We start from the raw sequence: 26241 nt of genomic DNA, 5'->3' as shown, positions 1-26241 counted from the left end.
CCTGGGTAAAAATATGGTGCTTGGCCGGCAAAGGAGTAGATTTAGTTTATGAATACATCTGTCTGGTTTCCTTCCTTCCATTTTAGTGGTTTGTCCTCTGTTATCTCTTGAACAGAAGGAGTCTGAAAGGACAAGGTGTGGCTGTTCACTGAGTCATAGAAAAAACTCAAATGTGCAGGGCCTGCTGATAAATGTCAAAAAACTCCATCATAAAAAATACAGATGACACAGTATGGTTAAAGGACATCCAGTAACTTCAATAACCGCACACATAATTTGTTGAACTTGAGATTTTCAATTTTAAGACAGTTTTTTACAAAGGTATTACCTGGTCTGAAACACTAGATGGTATAAATTATAGCTATCTTTCAACTCTCCTAAATCAGCAAGTCTTTCAAGAAAGTAATGTGCATGGATTTGTAAAATACGACTGCATTTTATGTTGAGAGAGTTTATAATAAATGCAGAAAGGTTATAATGAAAACCCAAAAGATTCTATAATTTTAGAAGCCTCCATTTTATAGCTGTCAAATCTTAAAATATAGGAAAATGAGTTTGTGTCATTCATTTAAAATCCCTTTCATTCCAAAGCACCTTTCAATATCTACTGACTTACCCCCAAATATCCTACTTTTTTGGCATCAAAAGTGTTCTACAATGAAAGTTACTATTTAGGATGATCTCCTTTGAGAATTGTAATTCTCAGAACACACAACTTCTATAATACTTGTTGGTATAATTTGCCTTCTAATAATGAATGAAGATAAAGACATTTAAAATATGAAAGCTATAGTGGAAAAAAGATCTGAATAAAGTTTATATTTGTATAACTGAATTGCTTTGCTGTAGATCTGAAACTAACATTGTAAATCAACTACACTTCAATAAAAAATAAAAAGGAAATAAAGAAAAAAATTAAATTTATAATTACAGCAGACCTGAAAAAAAATTTAAAAAATAAAATAAATAAATAAAAGCTCTGTGACATTCACTGAATGCAGTTCCCTTACTAGATGTTTGCCCTTAGAAGAAACACTAACCTTCATAAACTTAGGTTTAACCATCTACAACATGGAGAATGTGATGATTTCTACCATGAAGAACTAGTGTAAGAATCAAAGGGCTTAATCCATATAAAGCTATTAAGGCAACAACAATTAGTAAATAACCAATAAAAGTTACTTATTACTGTCATTACCCCATCCATGCATTCATTCAACTATTATTCATTAATGCACATTTACTGAGCTCACCAGGAACATGTACGATTCCATAAAAATATAAAGGCCTAGCAAAATAAACAATGTGTTTTCCCAGTACTCCCAGTTCGGCATGGGAGGTAGCCTTGCTTAAGACCAACTGCACTGGTGTCATGGCAGGTGTGTAAGTAAAGTGCCAAGGGACCACAGGTAGAAGAGCATCTACTTCATCTAACATGTGAGGGAGAAGACTTTTCTAAGAGCACTCCTCCCAGCTGGGTCTTTGAGACATGAGTAGAGGAAGGCCCCATGAAAGCAGGCATGGGCAGGGACACCTATTTTGAAATTATCAGTAGTCCTCTGTAGCTTGAACATAAGATGCCTTTGGATTTTAGGTCAGGCGGAGAGACGATGTCATCATTCACCTTTTGTGAGATACCAAGGGACTGCAGTAACGAGTCTCATAGAAAGTGGGGAACTTGGAGAACAACTGAGGGGGTGGTTGAGGAAGAGAGATTCATCACCTACAGGAACATAAGTGGATGAGATGACCCTGGCATCCGTACAAAAGAAAAGCTGGAACAATTAAAAAATGGACAAGATGAGATTGCTTAAACAGTCCAGTTAAAATTATTTTGGTCAGAAGAAATTAAAAAGAAGTGGAGATAAAGAGAATGGGATGGATAAAAGGGGACTTGATGGAGAATAATAGAAACACTCATTTATTCAGGCGATTTCTGATATGAAGAGAAAGAACAAAGGGATTTGTTAAGGACAAATGAGGAACTTGAAGCTCAGATGGCTTACATTTTTTTGCCAAGGTCAAATGTCTTTTAAGAATTATAACTTATTTCCCATAAGTTCTCTTACTCCCAATGCTACAGGGTCCTTTTCCCACACTGTCTTTTGCTTCTCTCTTGGCCATGAGGATCTCACGTGCTATAAAATTCAGTTATGTGACTGTTCCTCCCCTTGGCTCCCAGAATTTTTTGTTAATATTTAAAATGAGCAGCTGGGATGTAATGAACCTAGTCTCACTCTACTTCTGGTTTACAGCAAGCACCACAAAGGGGACAAGGACACTGGTAGGCCTGCTCTTCTCAACTCCGCTATGTCATACACATTTAATTAGTAGCAAAAATAGAAACGCATATTTAGCTCCTTATTCAGCAAGAACTGGAGAGCCACCAGATTATAGGCACAGCAGAAGACAATGACTGACGTTTTGACAAAGCCTCCTTTCAGAAATGAACACTCAAGAATGATGACTCAGGCAAATTACCGTTTAATTGCTGACCAGTTTTAAACTAGGTCAGCCCCAAATAAGGATGTAAATTGAACTGGATGGAACAAATGCTTGTTACTTGGTCTGATTCAGATGGACTTGGCAGAATTGGGGTTAGATGACAAGAAGCATCCTGAGCTGGATGGTGACACAAGTTTAATGACTCAAGTTATTCAAGAAAGAAACATTTATTACATAAGGCATTATTCTAGGAAAATTAAACATTGTTCTCTGTTATTGTTGCTCCATGGCAATTTACACAAACTTTGGAGCTTAAAACAACACAATTTATCTCACAGTTTCCATAGTCAAGATTCCGGGCACCTATTGGCTCGGTCTATTGCTCAGGTTCTCACCAGGCTGAAATCAGACTGTCTGCCGGAGTTCTCCTAGGTTCACTGGTTATTAGCAAGATTCAGTTACTTTTGATTGTATGATTGAGGACCTTAGCTTGAAGTAGTCTATTGCCATTCCCTGCAATATGTCTTTCCCTACAATATGAAAATAAGAAAATATATTTATCTTCACTACGACGAAAGAAGAACATGTATGTTGCGTCAACTCTCTCTGACTTCTTCCATCTCTGACTTCCTGATCCTCCTTTACAGGATAACAGCCCCTTTTAAATTAAAGTCAACTATTTAGGGGCCTTAATTTCATCTGTAAAACATCTTCACTTTTGCCATGTAAGGTAACCTAATCACAGGAGGGACCTTCATCAAATTCATAGGTTCCTCCTCCACTTCAAGGAAGTATTCAAAACTATATGCCAGGGGGAAGAAATTTTGAAATCCACTTAGAATCCTGCCTACCACAATGCATTTTGGGTGTATAGCTCTTCAAGGTCTAAAGTTAACAGTGACTAGATGCAAATGTGGACTTGTCCAGGAACATTCTACTGTGAGGCAGAGTTTAGATTTTAATCCTCACCATGCTATTGACAATCTAAGCTCCCAATTTTTCCCTCTAAGAATGATGTTACTAGAAGTAACAATGTCTCAATGTCATGAGCTGCTAATAACATTTTTTAAAAATAAAAAAAAAGAGAGAGAAAACTCCTGGCATAAAGTGAATGCTTAACAGAGTAAGAGAATGAGTTACCCAACTGTAGTCTCTGGCTGACATTTCAGGCAGGAAGGCAGAAATGAGATATGTGAGGAGTATAGGAATAGAAAATCAACTTAAATATAATATAGAAGGATAGGGCAACAATAGGTACACAACTGGAAATAGTTAATATGATGGCCCACTCTATAGCAAGAGCAATATATAGTGTCATACAATTATAAGCACATATTATTGGGTTTTGTTTTTTTTTTTACTTTTTAAATTTAATTTGTTGTTGTTGTTGGAGGGGAGGTAATTAGGTTTATTTATTTGTTTGTTTTTGGAGGAAGTACTGGGAATGGAACCCAGGACCCCATGCATGCTAAGCATGTGCTCTACCACTTGAGCTACACCCCCCCAACATATATTATTTTTAATTCGCAGAATAATGCATATTGTTATACTCATTTGTCAAATGAGGAAACAGGACCAGAAGGCAGATAGTAGAAAAAAGACTCAAACCTTGATGTATTTCTTTTTAAAGTCCATGCACTTTCCACTATATCAAACTATCTTTGAATTATGATTTAATCAGGATGTTTTAAATGGTGTAATGTTTGGCAAACCTAAAGAATATTCAGAGGTCCAGAAAAAAATTGACAAAAAGTTTTCATCTTGGTAGCTTGTCAAAAGTTTTCCAAAATCTAGACTACTAGCTTCGTTCTTTTTTTGTTTTGTTTTGTTTTTTTTGTTTTTTCCCATTAGCCAGAGAAAGGACATGGAAGAGGAGGGAAGGCCCTGTTTCTCTGGCTCTGTACCTCAAGCCTCGTATCCAGAGAAGTTCTACGCACAGAAAATAAAGTAGTCCCTGATACTGTAGAGGGAGTATACTAGTCACCTACTGCTGCATACATAACAAATTAACACAAAATTAGTGGCTTAAAACAACAAACGTTTATTGTCTCAGTTTCTGTGGGTCAGGAAAATGGGTGTGGGTTAGCTGAGTCTCCTGCCTAGAGGTTTCTCACAGGCCTAAAGTTAAGATGTTGCTTAGGACTGGGGTTTCATCTAAAGGCTTGAATGGGAAAGGACCTGCTTCCAAACTTACGTGATTTTTGGTTGCCTTCGTTTCTTCATGAGTTGTAAGAGTGAAGTTCTGAATTCTTCATGGGCTAAAGAACTGAAAGATGAAATTCTTCACTGGTTATTGGCTGAGACCACCCTCAGTTCCTTTCCACACAAGGCTCTCTCCCACGTGACAGTTTGCATTATCTAAGCACGCAACCCAAGAAGGCAGTAGAGAGACACTGTTAATAAGACTGAAGTTCAGTCTTAAGTAACATAGTCACCAAAGTGATATCTCATCATCTTTGCTGAACCCTATTAGATAGAAGCAAGTCATTAATCCAGCCCACACTCAACTGGAGATTATACAAAGGCATTTATACCAGGATGTTGGGTTCATTGTGGGCCATCTTGGAGTCTGCTTGCTATATAAGAAGTATAACAGAAGGGTCGAGAACGTGTATTTTCAGGTCCAACATACCTGCTGAAGGTTTGGCTATACCATTTAATATGCATAACATTTGGTGAGCTTTTTTATTATTATTATTACACTTTTGTCATTTGAAATAGGGGTAATTGTGAAGATTAAATAAGGTAATAAATGTAAAGCACTCATCACAGCACCTGTAACACAGTAACTGTCTCCTACTTATTAGTTATGGTTTTAACAATACATTAAAGCTTGAAGGAAGACATGTTTGCATGATAGTCTTTATTAAGCATTTATTCAGTATTTCATGTCAAAGTTTCATGTCAAAATATAAAATTGTTTTATTTTTGTTTTGTTTCCATCCTTGAATTTCCCCATCACTACTTTTCCTTTTTCATGTGCTTGATCTATACCTTAGGGGTAGGAATAATGATGGGGCTTTTTTTTTAAATAACACTTCTCAATGTTGACTTTTATATTTTTATCGTGATCGTGTTTTTCTTACTAGAGTGTAAGCTGTGTTTGGATGACAGTGTCATATGTCCCCTCACTCTCTTTTCTCTGCCAGCACCAGTAACAATGTCTGACACATATAAGACATCCAATAAAATGTTGAAGTGAATTAAAATATGAGAGCATGGATGTGCGAACAATATGGTGGATAAGTCAATAAACATTTATTGATAATAAAAAGGCTTAAAATATACTCATCCATACTTTTTATTATGTCAAAATAATACTGATTTAAAGCTTGCTTTGCAACTACTGAATCAATGTGTTATATACACATACGTCTTCTAGAAGTGTGGTTCTAGAAGACGTTATCACAGGACCAGAGGGAGGCCTGGGAGCACAGGATCAAAGAAGGTCAGTAACCTGCTCAAGTGGATGTGAAATCACATTCATTAATGACCTTGGCCGATAAAGTCATTTCCATCCACAGGCCAATTGTACCCGAAACCTGGAGCAGGCTGGCCTGTAAGAGTTCACCTTGGGAGAAAATACAGAAGACTCCAACGGTCACTTCCTCTAACACAGTCTATCTTGGTGAAATTTAACTCATGATTAGCAGAGCTATAGCATGATTTTGGAGACAAAGGCAAAAAATTTTTGATATTCACAAATCATGTCACCTTGGGTGACTTCTTTATCTTTTTTGTGTCCTCCATGTTCTTGTCTGTAAGGTGGGACTGATAGAGGTGATGCTGGAAGACACTAGCGAGGCAGTGTGTTTAACCCCCAGCACACATGCTCAATCACTGGTGAAACTGGTCACCACTGTTGTTACTCAAGACCCAGCTCAATACCCCTCCTTCCAGGAGGCATGGCCACTTCTAGCACAGCTTGCCACTTTCATGGATGTCTGTCATTGCACTGCTTAAACTATATTCATCTAACTCTTTTTACCAGGCTGCTAAAGGGTCAGGTCTGATGTTAACTTTTCCCTTCCATACTTCAACACACAGCTTGGTCCAAAACACAGATATTCAATAGATGTCTACTTGATGTTGACTGCGGTTAGGAGAAGGGTCTGAGAGTCAGGCCATCACTGAGTCATCTATAGCATTTTATTTGAGATACTAAAATACAAAATCAAATCTTCTTGGCAGTATTTAGATACAATAGAAACATGGATGCGCTGATCTTAAGGGCGCTTCCAGACAAGATTTTCTTTTTCTTGAAGATTTCTGCTCAGGTCTCCTTGATGTAAAACCATGCTTTTTTGCACCTTGTGAGATAGTTTTAGAGAAAGACCTGTTTGTGGAAACGGCAGGCACTCCAGGGATCATTTCCCCTACTGTCTCACAGCGTTTTCTGAATTATGGTCATTTTAGGGAATTTTCTGATTTGATCTGTTTTCTCATCCATGTCCTTCTCCTTCTTACTGAAGTGTTTCTCATATCCGAGGCGGAAGTCAACTTGTCGTTCCCTATTCCTGTGTAAACACACAGATTCGATCTACAATTTAAATTAAAATCACCATTCAGTGCTCCTTACTAGTTTTATTGTAGATAATAGCACATTACAAAGACCTTTGCAGACACTTATAGAGCGAAATGACTTTTTTATGATAGTAGAAGAAATTTCTTTTTTTTATGTGTCAAGATGATAGTATTAACGGTGATAAACTGAATTAAAGTTCCAGCCATTTCCCCATTTCCAAGTGTTTCGAACAAAATCTCTACTATGTAAATCTAGATGGTGAATAAACATGCCAATTATTTAGTAACTTATCTCCGTGGTTTGGAAATAGAGATTCAAGAATTTAGAATTAAATCCTTACATCACACACTAACCACAACCACGTCTATACTGTAACCAGCTCAATCCCATGGGAAAAATTTTGTGCATATACAGTATTCATCAAGTCACCCCTGTGTCTGCTGTTGTGGTTACTTTCCAACTTGTTTCCAGGTGTAAAATATCTTTCTTTCTCCTGTGCACTCTGCACTATGACTTGAATCTTCTTTCCCAAACACAACAAGAGCATCAACAATAAGAAAATAATCAGGTAACCATGTATGAAGCTTTGCAGATTTTTTCACACATAACACTCAGTATTTTCAACATTGTGAAGTGCATTAAAAACTAAAAAATGGAATGCTGGTATTTCTTGAAGTGTTTGCCTGGTTTTCCTTACATGTTGCACTGATGTCTGGATGTTCGTGAAACTTCTGATTTTCCCTTCTCTTTCAAATGAAAACAGAAACATCAATAATAATTCAATCATCATTTCCTTGATTCAAAGATGAACTAAAATTTCTATGAGGTTATACTTGGCAATTCCAACATTCTAAATTATTCCATCAAAAGTGCAAAGAATAACAAAGACAATTTATGATAAATTGTAAATACCTATATATTGAATAAAGTGCCATGTCACTCTGAAAATGCATCAAATCAAATACAAATTTCTGAAGGTTTTAATACTCACCATCATCAGTTTTACTACTGCATGAAAAACATCAGCTTCTTCTAATTGAATCATAGGTAATTTGGACCAACACTGACAGTAAGAATAACTAAGAAAGATTGGATGACATTTGACAAAAATCTGCTTGAGAACATCAACAAGGAAACCAGAGAGTGAATATTTATGGGTTCAAGATCCAGAAGAATAAATTTGATACTAAAACTGGCTTTTACAGTTTCTTTTCCTCTAATGACAACAGTTGAGTTCCAGAAAAAGCAGCTGAACTACTGAGAAGCCAAGTGGAAATTTTGACAGCCTTCCAGGGCTGCAGAGGAGGCAGATAGAGGCTTGAATACTCCAAGGAGAGGGTGCCCTAGTAAATTTTCTGAGCTATGAACTCAGCAAGGCTGCAGCCCAGGACTAATGGTGACGTATAGACCAGCTCACACAGGGACTGAAGCCCAGCTGTGAACTGTGTGCATCTCTAAATAAGACTAAGTCAACACTGGATTTTTCATGCATGTATTCATCTGACATAAGAAAGGCAAACCTGCTCTGGAGGAAGATAACCACATGCTGGGTCTCAAATTATCTCTAAAATATCTGTGTACCATGTACAGCCTTCAAAAAGAATAATATCACAAGGAGACAGGAAAAAAATCATGGAAAAACATGAAAATCAAAAGATGATACATACCCATACATTAGTCTAATAACAATTCAAAACTCAAATAATAAGTTTCTTAACAGATTAGACAATGATTAGACACAAATTAGAAATAGTTGAAGGCTGAATATATAGCTGAAGGTGAACTATAAGTCAGAAAAAATATAGACTATATTGTAGAGAGAAAAAATTAAAACACAAGAAATATTAGAAAAGTTATATAGAATATGGGGGACATTTGTAAAGTATCTGATATGATGTCTCAGAAAGAGGAGCAAGAGAAAATGGGAAGAAGCAATATTTAAAGAACTGACTGGGACACTGGGCTGTACACCAGAAATGGACACATTGAAACTGACTATATTTCAATAATAAAAAGACTAAAAATAAAACAAAGGAAAGACTGTCTGAAAACTGCTTGGGAAAAAAAAAGAATTTATGACTGAAAATTTGTACCTTTTGACCACCTTCACCCATTTCATCCACCCCTTCTCACCCCGTCTCTGACAACCACCGATCTGTTCTTTATATCTATGAGCTCTGTTTTTGTCTTTTATGATTTTTAAATATTTGGGGGGGTTAGAGTCCACACATAAATGAGATCATATGGTTATTTACGTTTCTTTTTCTGATTTATTTCACTTAGCATAATGCCTTCAAGGTCCATCCACGTTGTCACAAATGGCAAGATTTTTCTTTTTTATGGCTGAATAATATTCCTGTATATATATGTATATTATTTTATCCATTCATCCATTGACGGACACTTAGGTTGCTTCCATGTCTTGACTATTGTAAAAGAGTAAATCTTAAAAGTGCCCACCGTAAGAAAAATACTGCAAGTGTGTGTGGTGATGTGTGTTAATTAGACTCACTGCAGTGATCATTTTGCAATAAACGCAGATACTGGATCGTGCTGTACACCTAAAACTAATATAATGTTAAATGTCAGTCATATCTCAATTAAAAAATAATTTATGCTCTGAGTTTTGTGAAATTGGTGAAAGACATCAAACATCTCAAATTTATGAGAAAATAGCAAAATAACTGAGCAGGATATTCAGACAAGATTTTAAAAATCCCAACAAAGCATATCATAGTAAAACAGTCAAAAACCAAAAACAAAGAAAAAATTAAAAGCAGCTAGAAAATAGCCAACTAAAGAAAAAAAGGTATATTTATTAGCTTGAAAGGAAAAAAAAAATGAGACTGACAACTGCCTTCTCTTCAGACACAAAGAAACCAGAAAATAATGAAATAGGGGTCTCTGGAAAGAAATAGTCACTAACTTGGACATGTGTATCCAATAAAAATACTTTAAAAATAAATAAATGAAGATGGAATGAAAGTATTTTCAACCAAGAGACAGTAAGAGGATTTGTTGCCATTAGACTTACACTGAAAGAAATGCTAAAGGATTGACACCCCTTTAGGCAAAGTCAAAATGATCTTAAAGAGACAGTTGGAGATGCAGGAAGATGTTGAGTACAGAGAGAGGAAAGGTGTGCACATCTAGGTGAATATTAAATGCATAATAAATTAATAAGAATTATAATTAAAATTATAAAATTAGTAAGAATAATAATAGCTGTGACCTTTCAGATCTCTTCATGGAATTAAAATATTTGATGGCACATACGGTTCAGAGGGGGTTCATGAAGTTAAAGTGTTCTATGTTTCTCGTATTTCCTGCCCAGTGGTAATGTTATCAACCTTTAATAAGCCAAGGATGCCTGTAGTGATTTTTCAGGTAACTATTAAAGGAAGAAGAAAAGCAAACGTATAAATTTAGGGAAGAAATGAAATAAGAAAACCATTCAGTCTAAAAATAGGCAAGCACATTTAAATGTGGAAATCAAAGCTTGTGCAACAAATAGCAGAAGATGGAAGGATGCAATGTTAACCCGACTACCTCTTACCTTAAAATAAACACATTAAATACTCTGATTAAATACAAATAGTTCAGTTCTGATCCCACCCCACACATACATATCCGTTGCTTAGGAGAAAAACACATTTAATATAAGAATATAGAAATCTGGAATCAAATGCAGTGTATGCATTTGGTTAGATCACAATACACTTTATAAGGGTTTTTTTTTCAGACGATTACAAATGTTTAATGTTGAATGGATATTAGAGATTTTAAGGAAAAAATATTAGTTTTGTTCGTTATGGCTCATGGCACTGTGGTTATGCAAGAAAAGGCCCATGCTTTTTAAAGACACATCCTGAGTATCTTGGGTAAAATGACATGAGATCTGGACTTTAAAGCTTTTTCAAACACAACAAGAGAAAAAAACAATAAATTAGGAAAATATTTTAAAACCTTGATAGTAATTGAATCTGGGTAACGGAAGGGATGAAATTTATTATGCTGGTATTTTATTATTGTTGATGTTTAACTTTTCATGTGAATTTTTAAAAGGTAAGCCACAATCAAAACATAAAACAAAAAGGTAATCTTGGAGCAGGGCCCCAATGATCTTCCATTAAAAAAAAAAGAGATCATTAACCCCTCCCCCTGAATCATATATGCTGTCAAGTATTTTAATTCCATAAAAAGATTTGAAAGATCATAAGTTATTATTATTAATTTATTATGCAGTCAGTATTCATCTAGATGTGCACACCTTTCCTCTCTCTGTACTCAACATCTTCCTGCATCTCCAACTGTCTGTTTAAGATCATTTTGATCTTGCCTAATGGGTATCAATCCTTTCATATTTCTTTCAGGATCCCGAATGTAAAAAATGTGCGAAATGCTAGAACTCGGGAACTCCTCAAACTCTCATTGAAGTAACTTCTAAAGGAAGTGCCTAAGGAAAAAGGCAACCTAATCCAGATGGAAAAACAAAATTCAAAAAGGAAGGAGAATCACATAAATTGGTAAATTCAATAAGCTAAAAATAAAGAAGTATAAAAAAATAGTAAATTATAGTAAAATAATAAGTTAAAAAATGTAAATAAAACAAATTAATTAAATAGAAAACAAACATAGTAGAGATCAACAAGGCCAAAACCGTTACTTAAAAAAAAAAATGTAACTGGTAATACAGGCACAAGGTATGAATAAAATTTATATATTGAAAAGCACTTCTCTCATTCCTGCTTTCCACGAAACTACAAGCGATACATGCTCGCGTATTTTTTACGCAAATGTTAGCATTCTTATTTGTTTGGTTTTTCAGTTGAGACAGGCTCTTGAGAGATTTTTCTTATCTAAACTTAAAAAAAAAAAGCCACCATCTTGCAAAGCTGCATAGACTGTGTCCTGCATGCGAGTCTTTCTCTATAAATTTAACCAGCTCCCAATTGAAGCATGTTTATTTGATTTTGTTTCTCCTGTCAACCTGTTGTTCCTACACGAATGTAGATATCTGTAGGATGCATTCCTGGAATATAATTAATTCAGGCTGAAGGTAACCACATTTAAGATTTTCATTTGTTTTCTTAAGTAATTTTTAAATTTACAGTGCCATCAGCCGTGTGTTTCTGCCCACTCTCAACACCATTAATGTTAAACATTTTAAAACTGCCAACCTGAACATAAAAAATTTGCATCTTAAGATTTTATCCTTATGACCAGTGATGAAAATATGTTCACAGGTTTAAAATTACTTTTTTCTGTGCAGTGTTGATATTTTTTATCCTTTTTTTTCCTCCTGGGTGTTGAACTTGGTCTTATTTTTTTGTGAGTCCTCATTATATACTAAATTAAAGAAATTGGTCTGTAATTAAACACAAACGTGCAGGGGTGATTTTTTTCCCTTCAGTTTTTCATTTGTGCTTTAAAGTTGCATATTTGGGGGCTTATTGTGATGCAAACCTTTTTGTTTTAGTTTATGTACAGTTGAAATTACAGGTTTTTTCCTCCCACAACTCTTAGGATCTATGTTAGAAATTTATTTTTTATTTCAAACACTTTTTTAATCTAATGCTTTTTAGAACATTTACGGTTTCATGTTGTTTTCTAATTTCAATATTTTGTACGAGGTACAAGTTATAGAATCTAATTTAAAAACTTTTTCCAGTGGCTATCCAGTTGTCTCAACAACAATTTTGACATAATCTATCCTTTCTCCACTGATTTGAAATGACACCATTTCAATATACTATATTTTCACGCATTAGATCTGTCCCTGGACTTTTTCTACCATTTCATTGATCTCTGACTGTTCATATGATAGTAATACACTATGTATTTATGTCCCTTTATTACAACCAACTGATCCTCCTTAAGTATTTTTCTCCTTAAATATTGTTTTGACTACTTACAATTGTTTAATTTTTCCATTTGAACTTAAGGTTTATTTAGCACCAATAGAATCTTTTTAGTATTTTTATCAGGTTACAGAAATGCATAATTTTTAATGAGAATTGCCATCCTTAGGAGGCTGTTTTATATTCAAAAACATAGTTTGCCCTTCTATTCTGCTGAAATATATCTTTATGTCTTTGAGAGGCATTTAAAGATTTATTTACAAAGGCTTTACACAACTCTTTGCTATGATTATAAATGGAAAATTGTATAATATTCACATATTATTATACTTATTGTATTTCTTATTATATGATATGTATATTATAGTGGTTTTTGTTTGTTTACGTTCCATAGCTAAGATCTAAAAGTTGAGTTTAAAACTTAAAAAAAGGAAAAGTGTCTTTATTTTATACAGTTCTGTAATTGATATTCAAAGTTTGTATGAAGGGTTTTTGTAGTAACAATGTTATACATTTGGTGTGATTTAAGAACAGAACACATATTGCATATCCTAGTGACAGATTACTTGTGATCACTGCTTAGGTGAAAGGGTCAGGGGGAGGAAGCCAGACGCAGATGGAGAAGTAGATGTTGATTTGAGTAGCATCAAATTCCCTGGACAACCCCAGAAACTGCCTTGGAGTAAGTATATCATATGCAGCTTCAAAGGCACCAGGCCCCAGTCAAATCTCTCACCAACAGAACTAAATCTGGCAAAGAAGAGCCTGATTGAGTCCTCGTTAATACTGACAAAACATACTCATGAGCATTCTTGAGCCACTCTTTGTGTTTGCTGTGAACGGAGATGGGCTGAGGGTGAAGATGATGTAGGCATATGTACTTGACAGCTAGCCCGATCAGGGCTGTAAGTGGTGGAGACCTCATTTGTACCCCTAACCTAGCACAACGTGCAAATACATCACATGTATCACCCGTACACGCATGCGTACACTCACATCACATATGCATACACAGGCATACACACTTTACAGATTCTAGCATCGGGTACCTGGGTAGGGAAAATTAAGAAGCAAGAGCTCTTTTCAAATCAAACTGGGTCTGTTTGTTTTCTGGGTGTAGCAGCCACTGTTGGGGCCCTGTTTGTAGTGGTTCTGTCTTCGCTATGCTCGTATCCCTTCCATCTCCCAGGATCTGCATGCATTTCTGAGGCCTCCTTGTTTCCCCTTCATTTGCAAGAAGTCACTCTGTATCTAAATGAATGTTTGGTGGAATTGATGAGCCATGGGATCAGCCAAATCGTCTTATGGGTTGATGTGCAGACACTCCAGGTTCTTAGTCCCTTGGGAGGAGATAAATCTTAGCTAAAACCAATTCTGAAGTTTCCCAGCAAAATCATGCTTTAGTTGCCCATTGTGAAAGCTGAATTAATGATGCACCCTCTGTTGGTCAGTTCAGGCTGCCAGAACTGATGAGGTGGCTTAAATGGCTGACATTTATTTTCTTACACTTTTGAAGGCAAGAATTCCAAGATCAAGGTGCCGGGAGATCTGGTTTCTGATGAGAGCTCTCTTCCTGGCTTGCAGATGGCCACCTTCCCCTCTGGGTCCTCAAATGGTCTTCCCTCTGTGCTTTCACAGAGAGAGAAAGAGAGACAGAGGGAGAGATCTGGTGTCTTTTTCTTTTCTTATAGGGACGCCAGTCTTACCAGATCAGGGCCTCATCCTTAACCTTGTTTAACCTTAGTAATAGCCTTAAATGCTCTATCTCCAAATACAGTCACGTTGGGGTTGGGGGTCTGGCCTGCGAATTTGGGGGATATTCAAATCAGTCCAAAATTCACTCCATAATAACTGTCTTTCCTTCCCTGTTTCCTTCCTAACCATCAAGCTTTTCCCGCAAAAATAAGTCAAAACACAAAACTACTTTTACTAAAAACATTATCTATAGATATTCATGGAAAAACTAAGACATCGGCCATAAATGATTAAAAGTGTGTATAGTAGGGGTGAGGGTCTGGTCATAGGAAAAAATGTAAGAATGCTAACCTTATATATGACTTACTGGACACAAGATTTCTTGTTTAAATTTGTCTAATTTTCTATCGGAAGGCATCTGTATCTATTTTTCTATCTATCATCTTTCTATCTTTACAGGGTTACTTTTGCAAACATCAAAGCCACACAGAATTCTCCAAGACAGTTCCCTTCAAAAAGATTCTTTGTAAATAAATTATAGGCAGAAGGCTGAAGTTTCCAACTGTTATTAAGACTCCATTCAGAGCAAAATTTGATTTTTTTTTCTGTTTTGATAGCAGAACCCAGCAGGGTTCCAAGGCACTGGTTTTTGCAGGGCCAAATCATTATTCAGGAGTCAGATTTATTTCGAAGGCACACCAAGAATTCTCAGCTTGGAGCGGTGGCCTACCTCACTCCAATTAAGGGAAGTGAGAAGCACTCATTTCCCTCATGGCCATGCAGAGATGGAGTTACCCAGGAGTGGAGGAGAGAGATGGAGGTCCAATGTGCAGTTGATGAAATTCTGAGGAAACATTCTTCATGAATCTTATATATGAAGCTGAAAAGTGACATGACTAATTAGGGCCTTGTGACTGGAAATGAAAGGAAATGTAGAGTTTATATGAATCTTTTCGAGACACCCTGAGGCCAAGAGCTGCCTCGGTTTTCTTGGTGAACTTTGTTGGGGAATCTGTGGGCTAAGGCTCTGAAGGCAAAGATTTAAGGCATAGATCACCTGCTAATTAGTGGCAGGACTCAAAGTCATACTGTCTTCCTGGGCCTTAATTTCCTAGTATGTAATTGAAACCATATTTTCGAGCAACTGGAAGAGATCGCACATGAGGGTACTAAGGAGGCCATAAAGAACAGTGCACTTGAACTCTTTCAATGGCGGCTGCAAGGGATGACGTGATGCAATTGCTAACGATGGCATCCAGAAGTAGTACTATTTAATGTTTGAAAACTGGTCTTCTCTGAGAAAGACACGTCATCTCTGTGGTATCATTCCCGAGAATGCATGTCCTCAATTTAGTTGTGAGAAAAGTTTGGGCAAACTCATATTGAAGTTTCTTCTATAAAATTACTGACCAGTACTCTTCAAATCAGTTCTAGGTCATGGAAGGCAGGAAAGACTGGGAAACTGGCACAGATAGAGGAAGCCGGGACCACACGGTAACTCGACGTTATTAGGATCCTAGATTCTAATCTGGAATTCTAATTTATGGAATAGGAAGTAAAAAGGGCATTGATGGATAAACTGGTGACATCAGAATAAAGTTTGTATTTTAGTTTTTTTTTTTTTAAAAATCAATACTGGCACAAAAATAAACATAAACAGTTTTGACCATCAAAAAGGATCAAGCAGTCAATCTAGTGCTGTGTCTATAGGATTAGGAGCAAGAAAATAATTTATCCCTGCATATCAAGGGGTGACTCACATCAGTAATTTTAACAGGTGATGCATATTGCCTCTTAAACAGATCCTAGATGAATAAGCACACCAATCAAGGGAATCATTCACTTGGGTATTCTTCGTTGGTTATCCTGGAGCACATCCATGTGGACATGATATTATCATCATCCTCACCCTCAATACCATCAGAATTCTAAAATTCCAAAAATTGAAGGTGCCATATGAAAATCCATTCTTCCTCTCTGGTCCTCAGTTCCCCCTTTTGTAAAACTGAGTTTTATTCAAAGTTGTCTCAATGTCATTTCTAACATTTCAAAATTATTTACCATTAAAGAATGATAGGCACTGCCCAGCGTGGGTGCAGAATGTGTTAACGTGAGCTGCTGCTTTAAAGCATCCATAAAACATGTCGTGTGTAAGAGAGAAAAAAAGGGGCAGCAAGAGATGGATCATCTGGGAAATATCGATGATCCCTTTGAAAAGTCTTCATTTCAGTTGGAATGTCCTGTTTCAACCTATGATGAATCTAATCTCTGAAATTCTATGTTCCAAGTGTTCTGCGTTAAGATGGTCCTATTCAAGACTGTGACACAGGATGAAAACCTCAACTGGTGTATTCTTTTGCAGGAATACAAATCAGGGGAAAGAAAGGGAAAATAAGAATGACCAAGTAAAGACAACTGCCCCACTGTTTTGATTTTTTTAAAGAAAATAGTGAGTTTACATAAAAAAAATTATTTTTAGTACTCTTTATATTCTCCATAACCCATCGCTGCCTTTTCACTGAATGTCTAACACTGAGGATGGGAAAAGTTTGAATTAATGTATCAGGGCCCGCTTTTAAAGCAGTTATGTTTCAGTTCTATATTAGGAGCACAGCTGCCTTTTTTCTTATGGAAATGAGATTTTCATGTCATAAGAAAGTTCTGGCAACTTTAAAGGAGAAAATATAGAGTATTTATAAGTGAAGGGTGCTTTTAGAATAGCAATACTTTTATTAGAGAAGAACATGCTTTTCAGATAACTAATCCAGAAATAAACATTCTGATTTTCAGATCACAGAGATGTGTCTCAACATGTTGGCTACAGTCATTGTGAGAAATTACAGCTTCCCTCTGTTTACTGTTTAGGCTTGAATCATGTAAACATGATCATAAATCACTTAATTTGTGTTTGCACATGGGCTAGGCATGATTTTGCATATTCATTTTATGCATGCTACGATAAACTTATTTTTGCTGAATAGGTGTTTATCAAGATCATTCTGTTCAACTGAAAAAAATATTTTTTGTAAAGATGAAAACTTGTCATTTAACATTGTAAAAGCCAGGAGAACTGCAAAGGGATAAAAGTAAACCAACCAAATACTGATCGAAAGAAAGGAAGGATTGGGGAAGGTATAGCTCAAGTGGTAGAGCATGTGTTTTGCATGCACGAGGTTCTGGGTTCAATTCCCAGTGCCTCCTCTAAAAATAAATAAATAAACCTAACTACTTCTCCCCTAAAAAAACAAACAAACAAACAAAAGACTCCATGAAATTAAAAAACATATTAAAAATAAGTAATAAATTAAATAAGGAAAGTAGAGGAAACAGGAGAAGTGGGAAAAGAGAAAGTTACCCTGAGAATTCCCAGAGTACATGAGATGCCATGATTGGTACCCATTCTGGGTTTTTTGGTTTTTTTCCTTCATATATTGTTACTGATTGAAGTTTGGTTGGGTAGACTAGGGGAAACATACATTTAAACCAGTGGACCTTGTTTTGCATCATATTATGTTGTTAATTTTACACTTTGAGAATAATCAGAAGGTAAGTCGTTTTGATGTTCACGCGTCCCCCAAGAAACCTGAACTTTTTGTGGTACAAGTTCTGAATTTTTGTGGTGTGAGGTCTGACCCAGGCTGGATAGAACTTAATGGTGTCTTCAAATTGTAGGCATGTGTGTTGGTTTAGAGTGAGCACGCTGAAGGAGCCAGCAACTTGCGAAACGGTGACATTCCTTTACTCAGCAAAGAAGGATTGGCCATCTGTTCTGTTCAAGTCGCTGCCCTATGTGGGACTAGCAATGTGTACAACAGCCTCTGCTCTCATAAAGGGCCCATTCTGACTGGTGGGAGATGGGCAATAAAGACACTGATGAATGCACACATCATTTTATAAAGACTATGAAGAAAAATCAAACAGGGCAAGGTAAATCACCAAGGTAAGCGAATGCCCCATTTACCGAATGCTTACACTATAAAATCATATCATAGACTTTCCCTCCTAATGCCAATTGTCACAAAAATTAATATCATTTCCATTTTACAGAAGATGAAAGTAGAGATACATAAATGTAACTTCAAAGTTCCACGGTACCGAAATGCAGACTGGGATTCATACTGGCATCCTGGCCAGAGCCTTTTTCCACATCAGACAGTCCCACTGACCTCACAAGTACCAGGAATAATTTTTCTTCATTGAAAACAATTCTCTGATTCTCTCTGAGCCTCATTTGGTTTTCAATGGCAGTTGGCATTCCAGCAGATACTTTCCAGGAAGCCCAGAATTGTTTTTAAAAACATATTCATAAATCAGGACTTGTGTACAAGACAAATAGCACATGTCCAGCATGGTTAATCTGTGCTGCATTCAGAACATATTTAGAAAGTCTCTACTCCAATACCAGGCACTGCTCCAGAAAACTGAGGTGCCGCCATGTACAAATTAAATGTTGTCACTGTCCTTATGACATATAATAGAAGTAGTTAACCACAAGGTGACAGGCAGGAAAAAATATTCTGATACAAGCCCTGATAGTGGGATGTTATGAAGAAGAGGAGAGGTGTCCCTAACCTGAATTTAGGGATCGAGATCATAGGCGCTAAAGTTGATTTAATCCATTTGTGTTGAAAACATTGAGGTACTTTCATATTTCTTGTTCAATCACTATTGATTAGCTACCTGAAACGTTCAAGTCAGTCTTCTAAAGGCACAAGATCATTTAAAGAAAGCTGCATCAAGTCCAACAACTCTTAACTGGCACTTTCTGGCTGTGTCCTTGAGTAAATAATGTATTTTCTCTAAACCACAGAATTTTCATCTGTTTGATGAGGCTTGTAATATACACTCATACTTCTTTTTAGCATTGTTGGAGGATGTAATGGGATAATGGATCTGAAAGGACTTAGTAAGTCATGATGTTTATATATAATTATAATTCACTCTAAAGACTGTCAAGTACCTACCACTTGATCAATTTAACATACCTCTGAATGAAGAGGAGACTCAGATGTAAGTCATTACACAATTTATACCAAATACATGGTGTTGAGAGGGAATGCAACTTGAGAGACATTATTCTTAGAAGAGCCACTCAATGGATGGATCCAGTCAGGCTGGCGTCCAGTAGAGGACAAACAGATGGCGCTGAGCTGAGAACTGCTAGTAAAAATTTCTGAGGACAAACTGGTTTGGTCTGTATCATGTGCTTTTGTGTGTGTGTAACTTTCCAAGTCTTTTCCACTTTCCTCAGGGTGGTTTCAACAGCTTCATTAATGACAAGGTCATAGATTATTGGACATGCAGGCTTTTACCTTTTCCCATTTCTATGTAATATTTATTAAACTTCCAGACTTACCTTCTTCTGAGGAATGGATGCTGAATCATGGTGAAAAATATACAATGAATGGTTAATATAAATATTGTAGAAGCAGCAATCATACAACTTAATATTTATTACATACTTGCTGTATGCCATGCTATTTCAGCCAGCTCAGGCTACGTAACAAAATACCACAGGCTGGGTGGCTTGAACAACAGAAATGCATTTATCACAGTTCTGGAGGCTAGAGGTCCAAGATCAAGGTGCTGGCAGGTGGTGTGTTCACTGAGTGCCTACGTCCTGATTCATAGACGGCCATCTTTTCCTGGGTGTCTTCACCTGCTGGAAAGGGGTGAAAACTCTCTGAGGTCTCTTTTCTAAAAGCACAAATGCCATTCATGAGGGCTCCATCTTCAACATGTAACCGCCTCCCAAAGGCCCCACCTTCTAATGCCATCCCATCGTGGGTAAGGATTTCCACACAGGAATTTAGGGACACAAACATTCAGACCATCACACACACACTCGGTTGGTTTAGTTTAGGTTACCTTATATGCGGACCGGGAGACAAGGTTTAGGGCACAAGAGGTTTAACTGGGAGATGATTCTAGAAAATGTATGTATGGGAATGGAAGTATGTGACGGGAACAAAAAATAAAGTACGAAAGCTTTGTTGCCAGCAAAGCACAACTGTGGGCCTAATATCCCTGGGGAAGCTGGAAGAAGAAAAAAACATGAACGTTAGAGGCATTCTACCCAAGGGAATTTTGGGGAACTTAAATGCCAGCTCCCAGCAGTCATAGTTGAGTCCTGCAGTCGAGGAAGGGAACGTGCAGTCTGTCCATTTACAGGCAGAAACCTCAGTGTCCAGTTAGCTCATCACGTAATGAACAGCAGGTGTTGGTAGCTGGAAGTTAGACAATAATTCCCCAAAGTGGAAATGGATGTGGATTCATCACTGACAGCGACCGCACTTACACTGCCTGTGCATTTTCATACCTGCACGCGGTCAGCATTAGCATCACACTTACTTTAGGAATGAGGAAGCTAAGGTTTAGTTCATTTGCTCAGAGGCACACAGGTAGTAAGCAAAGATGCTGACTTCCAAACTCTGAATACTGTCCCACCTCAGTGCTCCAATTCCTGACTTTTCACTACATTGCTGACTTGGAGGCTAGGGAGCTGGGAAAGTTGGCCATCTCTGGGGAATGCCGTTGGGCTAACTGGAAGAAGCTGTGAATCGCAATATTTTCATAGCTTTTAATAGATTATAAAGTGGTGATAGAAACAAATAGTTCCCTAAAGTAAAATCTGCTTCTCTGTCTCTCTAATGTCCTTAATACCTATCACAGTGTGCAGATACCACAGTCATGTTTTCGTGTATCCATGTGGGGGGACGTTGAAGTACATTATGCTCCTAATGCATACAAACTTTGGAAAACTTTTATGCTTAGAACTTGACTTAAGACACCCCATCACCTATTTCTAATGCTAGTGAACTTTGTGAGTTCAGTAAATTTTCTTTATCTTCGACAAGATGAGTTGGAAGTGGATTTCAGAGAATCCATGGCTTTTAAGGAGAAGGAAGAATTCAAATAGTGATAGAATATAGAGCTAAAAAAAGATGTAGAGAAAAATTTTAGGTAATAAAATTTGATAGGAAGGTATTTGTGGGAGCAGGACTCTGCAAAGATATGAGCAAAACAGTTTTAGAGAATGGAATTTATGAGAGAGGTGGGATTTAAGGTCAAAATGTGATATTGAGGCCGGATTGTGGGGCCGTTTGAATGCCAGGCTTAGAAGTTTGAATTTTACTTCATCCTTTAAGACCTAGAGAAGACCTTTGCTTCCATAAATAAAAAGACAACATTTTCTTCCCAGCAGTCAGCATAGCAGAATTATGGGCTCTGTTGTGTTAGCCCTGACACTGTCCTTTTGGCTTGTTTGTTTTTCTTTATTTTATAAAATAACCCAGTTTATTGTAAACAAATACAAAATAACCAAATCAGAAAGTAAAAGCCGTACATAAATCCACTCCACAAATAGTCAGTTTAATACACCTTCCAGATAAATACACAAATATGCGTATCACACACACATAGACGCAGTCTTAATAAAAAAGCCACTTCTTTGTAATTCTCCATTTCTATACTTGCCATTATAGGAATATATTTATGTACAAAGTTATCAACTTAACTCAAAATATTTATGAGTTATATACACATTGGTGAAAAAAACTTTAAAACTACTAAAAATTCATAATCTCACTGAGGTCAGAAATATAATATTCACATTCATGATAGAAACTAATGTTTTCCAAAAACTCTTCCTACCCCACCCACATAGATAAATCCTTGTTGAAAAATTGATATACATCTTTCCTCTTTTTTAAAAAAATTAAATTATATAACATATAAAAATGATGTTATATAAAATATAATATCTGTTAAAACACATGTATGTGTGTGTGTGGACACACTTTTAGATGCACACACACATATGTATTTTAATGAAATTGTCATTTCTACTCACAGGACTGAAGCTTGCATTTTTTTCACTTAACTTATCATGGAAAATGTGCACCTAGTTCTTTTTAATAGATTAAGAGCATGGATGCATTTAGCCATTCTTCTTATTGTTGAAAATGAAAGTTTTTTCTTTACTATGACTTTGAGCCATGTTTACTTTATGAATTTTCAACACATTTTGGCTATGAATGCAATCTGAATACACTTCTACTTTTTTGCCTAAAACTCTAGTCCAAAGATTGTCTCCAATGCTGGATGTTCTGGAGGTCATTCCCACGAACCAAATCTTCAAACAAGTTCTTACTTCAATAATTAGATGAGCTATCACATCCACCAATCTCATTTAAAAAAAAATTACATATGTTGAATGTGCCAGAAACTGCATGTTAAGGATTCAGACATGTTTAAGATCTAATCTTTACTCTCAAGCAACAGTAAGTTCAGAAATTAATGAACTACACTGCGAAGTTTCAAATGGTTTTTTGAAGACTTAATTTTGTCCCTGATGCAACCTAGACTCATTTGTCCCTATGATTCAGATACACTTCAGATTGTCAGAGGACTGCTGGTGTGTATGCACATAATATATGCTCTTTATGATTGACAGTCTCAGGAGTTTGTTCGCTTGTTTCTTTTTTATGAAAAAATGGCCCTAAAACATAGATCTGCAAGGAACATAGTGAGTGGCCTGAGGTACACCAGTAGAAGTCTGATGGTAGAGTAACTCTAAGGACAGGAAAAACGGCACCCGCGTACTACTGAGGTCAAAACTCTGATGTTACAAAGCTCTTGCTTAATATCCCAACTCCACTACTTGTCAGCTGTGGAATTTTGACAAGGTATTTGACCTCCCTGTGCCTCAGTTTCTCCATTTTTAAATGTATGATTTTAAGGTTACACGCCCCATGGAATTGTAAGGATTAAATGAGAAATTGCATGTCATGTTCCAATCACAGTGCTCCACCAAAACGAAGACTAAATACATAAATATGTTCAATACATTCAATCAATAAGGGCAGTAAAATTTTGCTGCTATTTTATATGGGTATTTATTTTATTCATATTGTCTTATGGGATCATTCCTGATTTTTAACTCAAATGGGACATAAAAAGGCAAGTAAAAGTGAAAGAGGTGAATTGCAATCATCTCCAGGGACCTTGAGAGTCAGACAGAATCTGTAGTGGTTGACATAGTTGACAACGTGTCAGGAGCCCCCAAGAACCTCTCCAGATTCAGTGATTTGCTAGGGGAACTCACAGGAATCAGCGTATGGTTATACTCATGACTAGTTTATCAAAGCAAAAGGGTAAAAATCTAATTTAGCAAAGGGAAAGGGGACATGGAACAAAGTCCAGGGGAAGCCAGGTGCAAGCTTCCAAGAGTCTTCCTGTGGTGGCGTCGCACCAGACACATAATGGCTCAAGCCACGAGTTATGACCGCACATGTGAGATGCTGTCGACCAGGGAAGCTCATTGCAGACTCATCACCAGGGTTATTAGTGACTGGTCGTGCAGTCACCCTCTGCTTCACGGTGTATCAAAATTCTAGAACCCCAAAGGGAAAGCAGGTATGTAGAATAAATCATAAGACTTATACAAACATTTTAGGCAAGATGAGCTACATTTACCAGTTCTGAGGATGGTAAGAAATCTAAATTCCCAGGTGCCAGTCAACCAACCCTGCAAGGAAGCCTTTCTAAAGACAGGAGCCTTGCACATGCTGAGTTAACTCTGCTGCATAGCAATGAAAAATAAAATATTGACACAAGCATATATAACAACAAAGCCACACTGAAGGTAGAAATGTTAGCAACAGGAGTAGTATTATGACCCTTAATATCTATGTTTATACTAAATTATCTCCCCAAACTTATTTTATTGAACTGCCAGGAAGTAACCTCCACTTTGGAGAATTAGGACCCAGGCCAGACATTAGCGCTCTCAGACCTGAGCAGTTTGAAATCCCATAAGAACAGGTTCTCCATGCATCTTGGTGGTTGCAGGAACATCTTTCTTTTCTTTTTTTTTTTTTTTTTCTCTTTTTGGCCTCCAGGACTGACAATTTCTGCCTAGGAATCATCAATAGAGCTGGCAAGTGGCACTTTTGATAGGTATTTACTTTGACAAAGTCACAGTTGAACAGAATAGGGAAGAATAAAAATTATGGACAGGCAAGAATCCTTGGGGATAAACATGAACTAACTCTTGGATACTCTAAGGTCAGATGAGAGACACTAGGAGGACTGGAGTTCCTGCAGAACTGGTGAAACTCATTTCTGTGTATTCCCTTTTCCCTAGCTTTGTGCATAATTCAACAAAGTTATATTGAGCATGTGTGTCAGGGAAACGGATGTTGAAAATAAAACAGTGAATCAGGGAAGCAGAACTCCCTGTCTTCGTGGAGTTTACGTTCTGGTAAATACAGAGCTTAGACTTATCCTGAATTTGCTAAATAGATCTTTTATGCCTTCATTCAAATCGTATTAAATTCTCAAGAGAACAAAGCCAAGGATGATGTCTGAATTTTTCCCCTAAAACACTCTTGTTTATTTATGATTAAAGGATTGTCAAATCACCTTCAAATAAAATAAAAATAATACCCGGCTTTCACTTCACTATGTTAGCTCTGTGATAAAATATTTACTTACTCTATCCAAACAGGGCACTGGAGTTTGGCAAGACTTGCCCTTCAATGGTCCATTCAGTCCTGCAGTGATCATTAATTCCACTCAATCGGCATCCATTCAGTTATTGGATATTTCTCAAGTACCTAATTAGAGGCATCGCATATGCTAAGCATTTAAATACAACATCTATTTAATTGCCTTCTTTAGATGGTGCAAAAAACCTGTAATATCTAATATGAATTATGTTCTTCCCTTTAACAATTGGGGACAGTTTCTCACCTTTATAGCTCCTGGCTCTTCTCTCTTCCTTTAGGATTCTCAATGTGCAATGACAGTTGCTCAGATATCACATTGGCAGGTTCCTTCAGCATCCAGAGATGTGATTCCTGACAGCTGTATATATTAATGGGTAAGCGCAGATTTCCCGTAACAGTGGCATTCAGAACCATCACGTTCAATGACACTCCCTATCACTGGGTGCCAAAGAATCCAATCAGCAATATCTCCATGATAGCTTTGATTCATCCCAGAGTGATTTTGAATTACTTATGATGGGTTCTCTTAAATCTCTAATTCACCGTCATGGCCATGTAGTTTGTTTTGACATAATATTTGTTGCTGGGGAGGGAGGACCTGGCAAGAAAAGTGTAATTCACACGTGACAAGTTGAAATAGGTTGTCAACAGGTTTTTACAAAGGTGCTGTCAAGCATAATTGGAAGCAATGTGGAAGAGCTGCTGATTCCTGGGAACTGACATCTGTAAAGAGGCTACTTGTCAATCTCAAGCCATGTGTCTCTGCTAGAGAAAGAAAGGACACATTTTCCTATAAGGAAAAAAAAAAGCTTTTAAGGGAGCGGGAGAGGGCCTGGGAAGTCATAGCTATTTTGAGGTCAATTGTTGTAGGCACACAAAACGAAAAGGTCTCAAGGTCACATTGCATCTTTCCATAGGCACATTGATATTGCCATCACCACCATTTCTGCATGGGTGAAATGCATTTTTAGCAACTTTCAAATGACTTTCAAATGACATATAACCATGCACACACACACATAAATTTTTGGTATATAATTTTGGGCTATAATTGGGAAAACTTTAAACTATACTGAAAATCCCTGGATAGGACAGAAGACCTGAGTGTTTTTACTGCCTTTTCTCCTTGCAATGGGATCTAGGTAAGTCGAGTCACCTCTTTGTGTCTCAGTTTCTTCACCTGTAAAATGAGGGAATTGGATGC

At 36.9% G+C, this 26241-nt stretch overlaps 1 non-coding gene across 1 annotated transcript; it reads left to right on the top strand.

Annotated features, from left to right (window-relative positions):
• Positions 1-17653: 17653 nt before the first annotated feature.
• TRNAA-UGC (transfer RNA alanine (anticodon UGC)) lies at positions 17654-17727 on the top strand. The gene has a single exon. It is a non-coding gene; the product is annotated as a tRNA-Ala (tRNA).
• The last annotated feature ends 8514 nt before the right edge of the window (positions 17728-26241 follow it).

This window comes from Camelus bactrianus, chromosome 2, assembly GCF_048773025.1.
Source record: "Camelus bactrianus isolate YW-2024 breed Bactrian camel chromosome 2, ASM4877302v1, whole genome shotgun sequence".
NCBI classification, from domain to species: domain Eukaryota; kingdom Metazoa; phylum Chordata; class Mammalia; order Artiodactyla; family Camelidae; genus Camelus; species Camelus bactrianus.
This window is presented reverse-complemented; position numbering and strand designations above follow the sequence as displayed.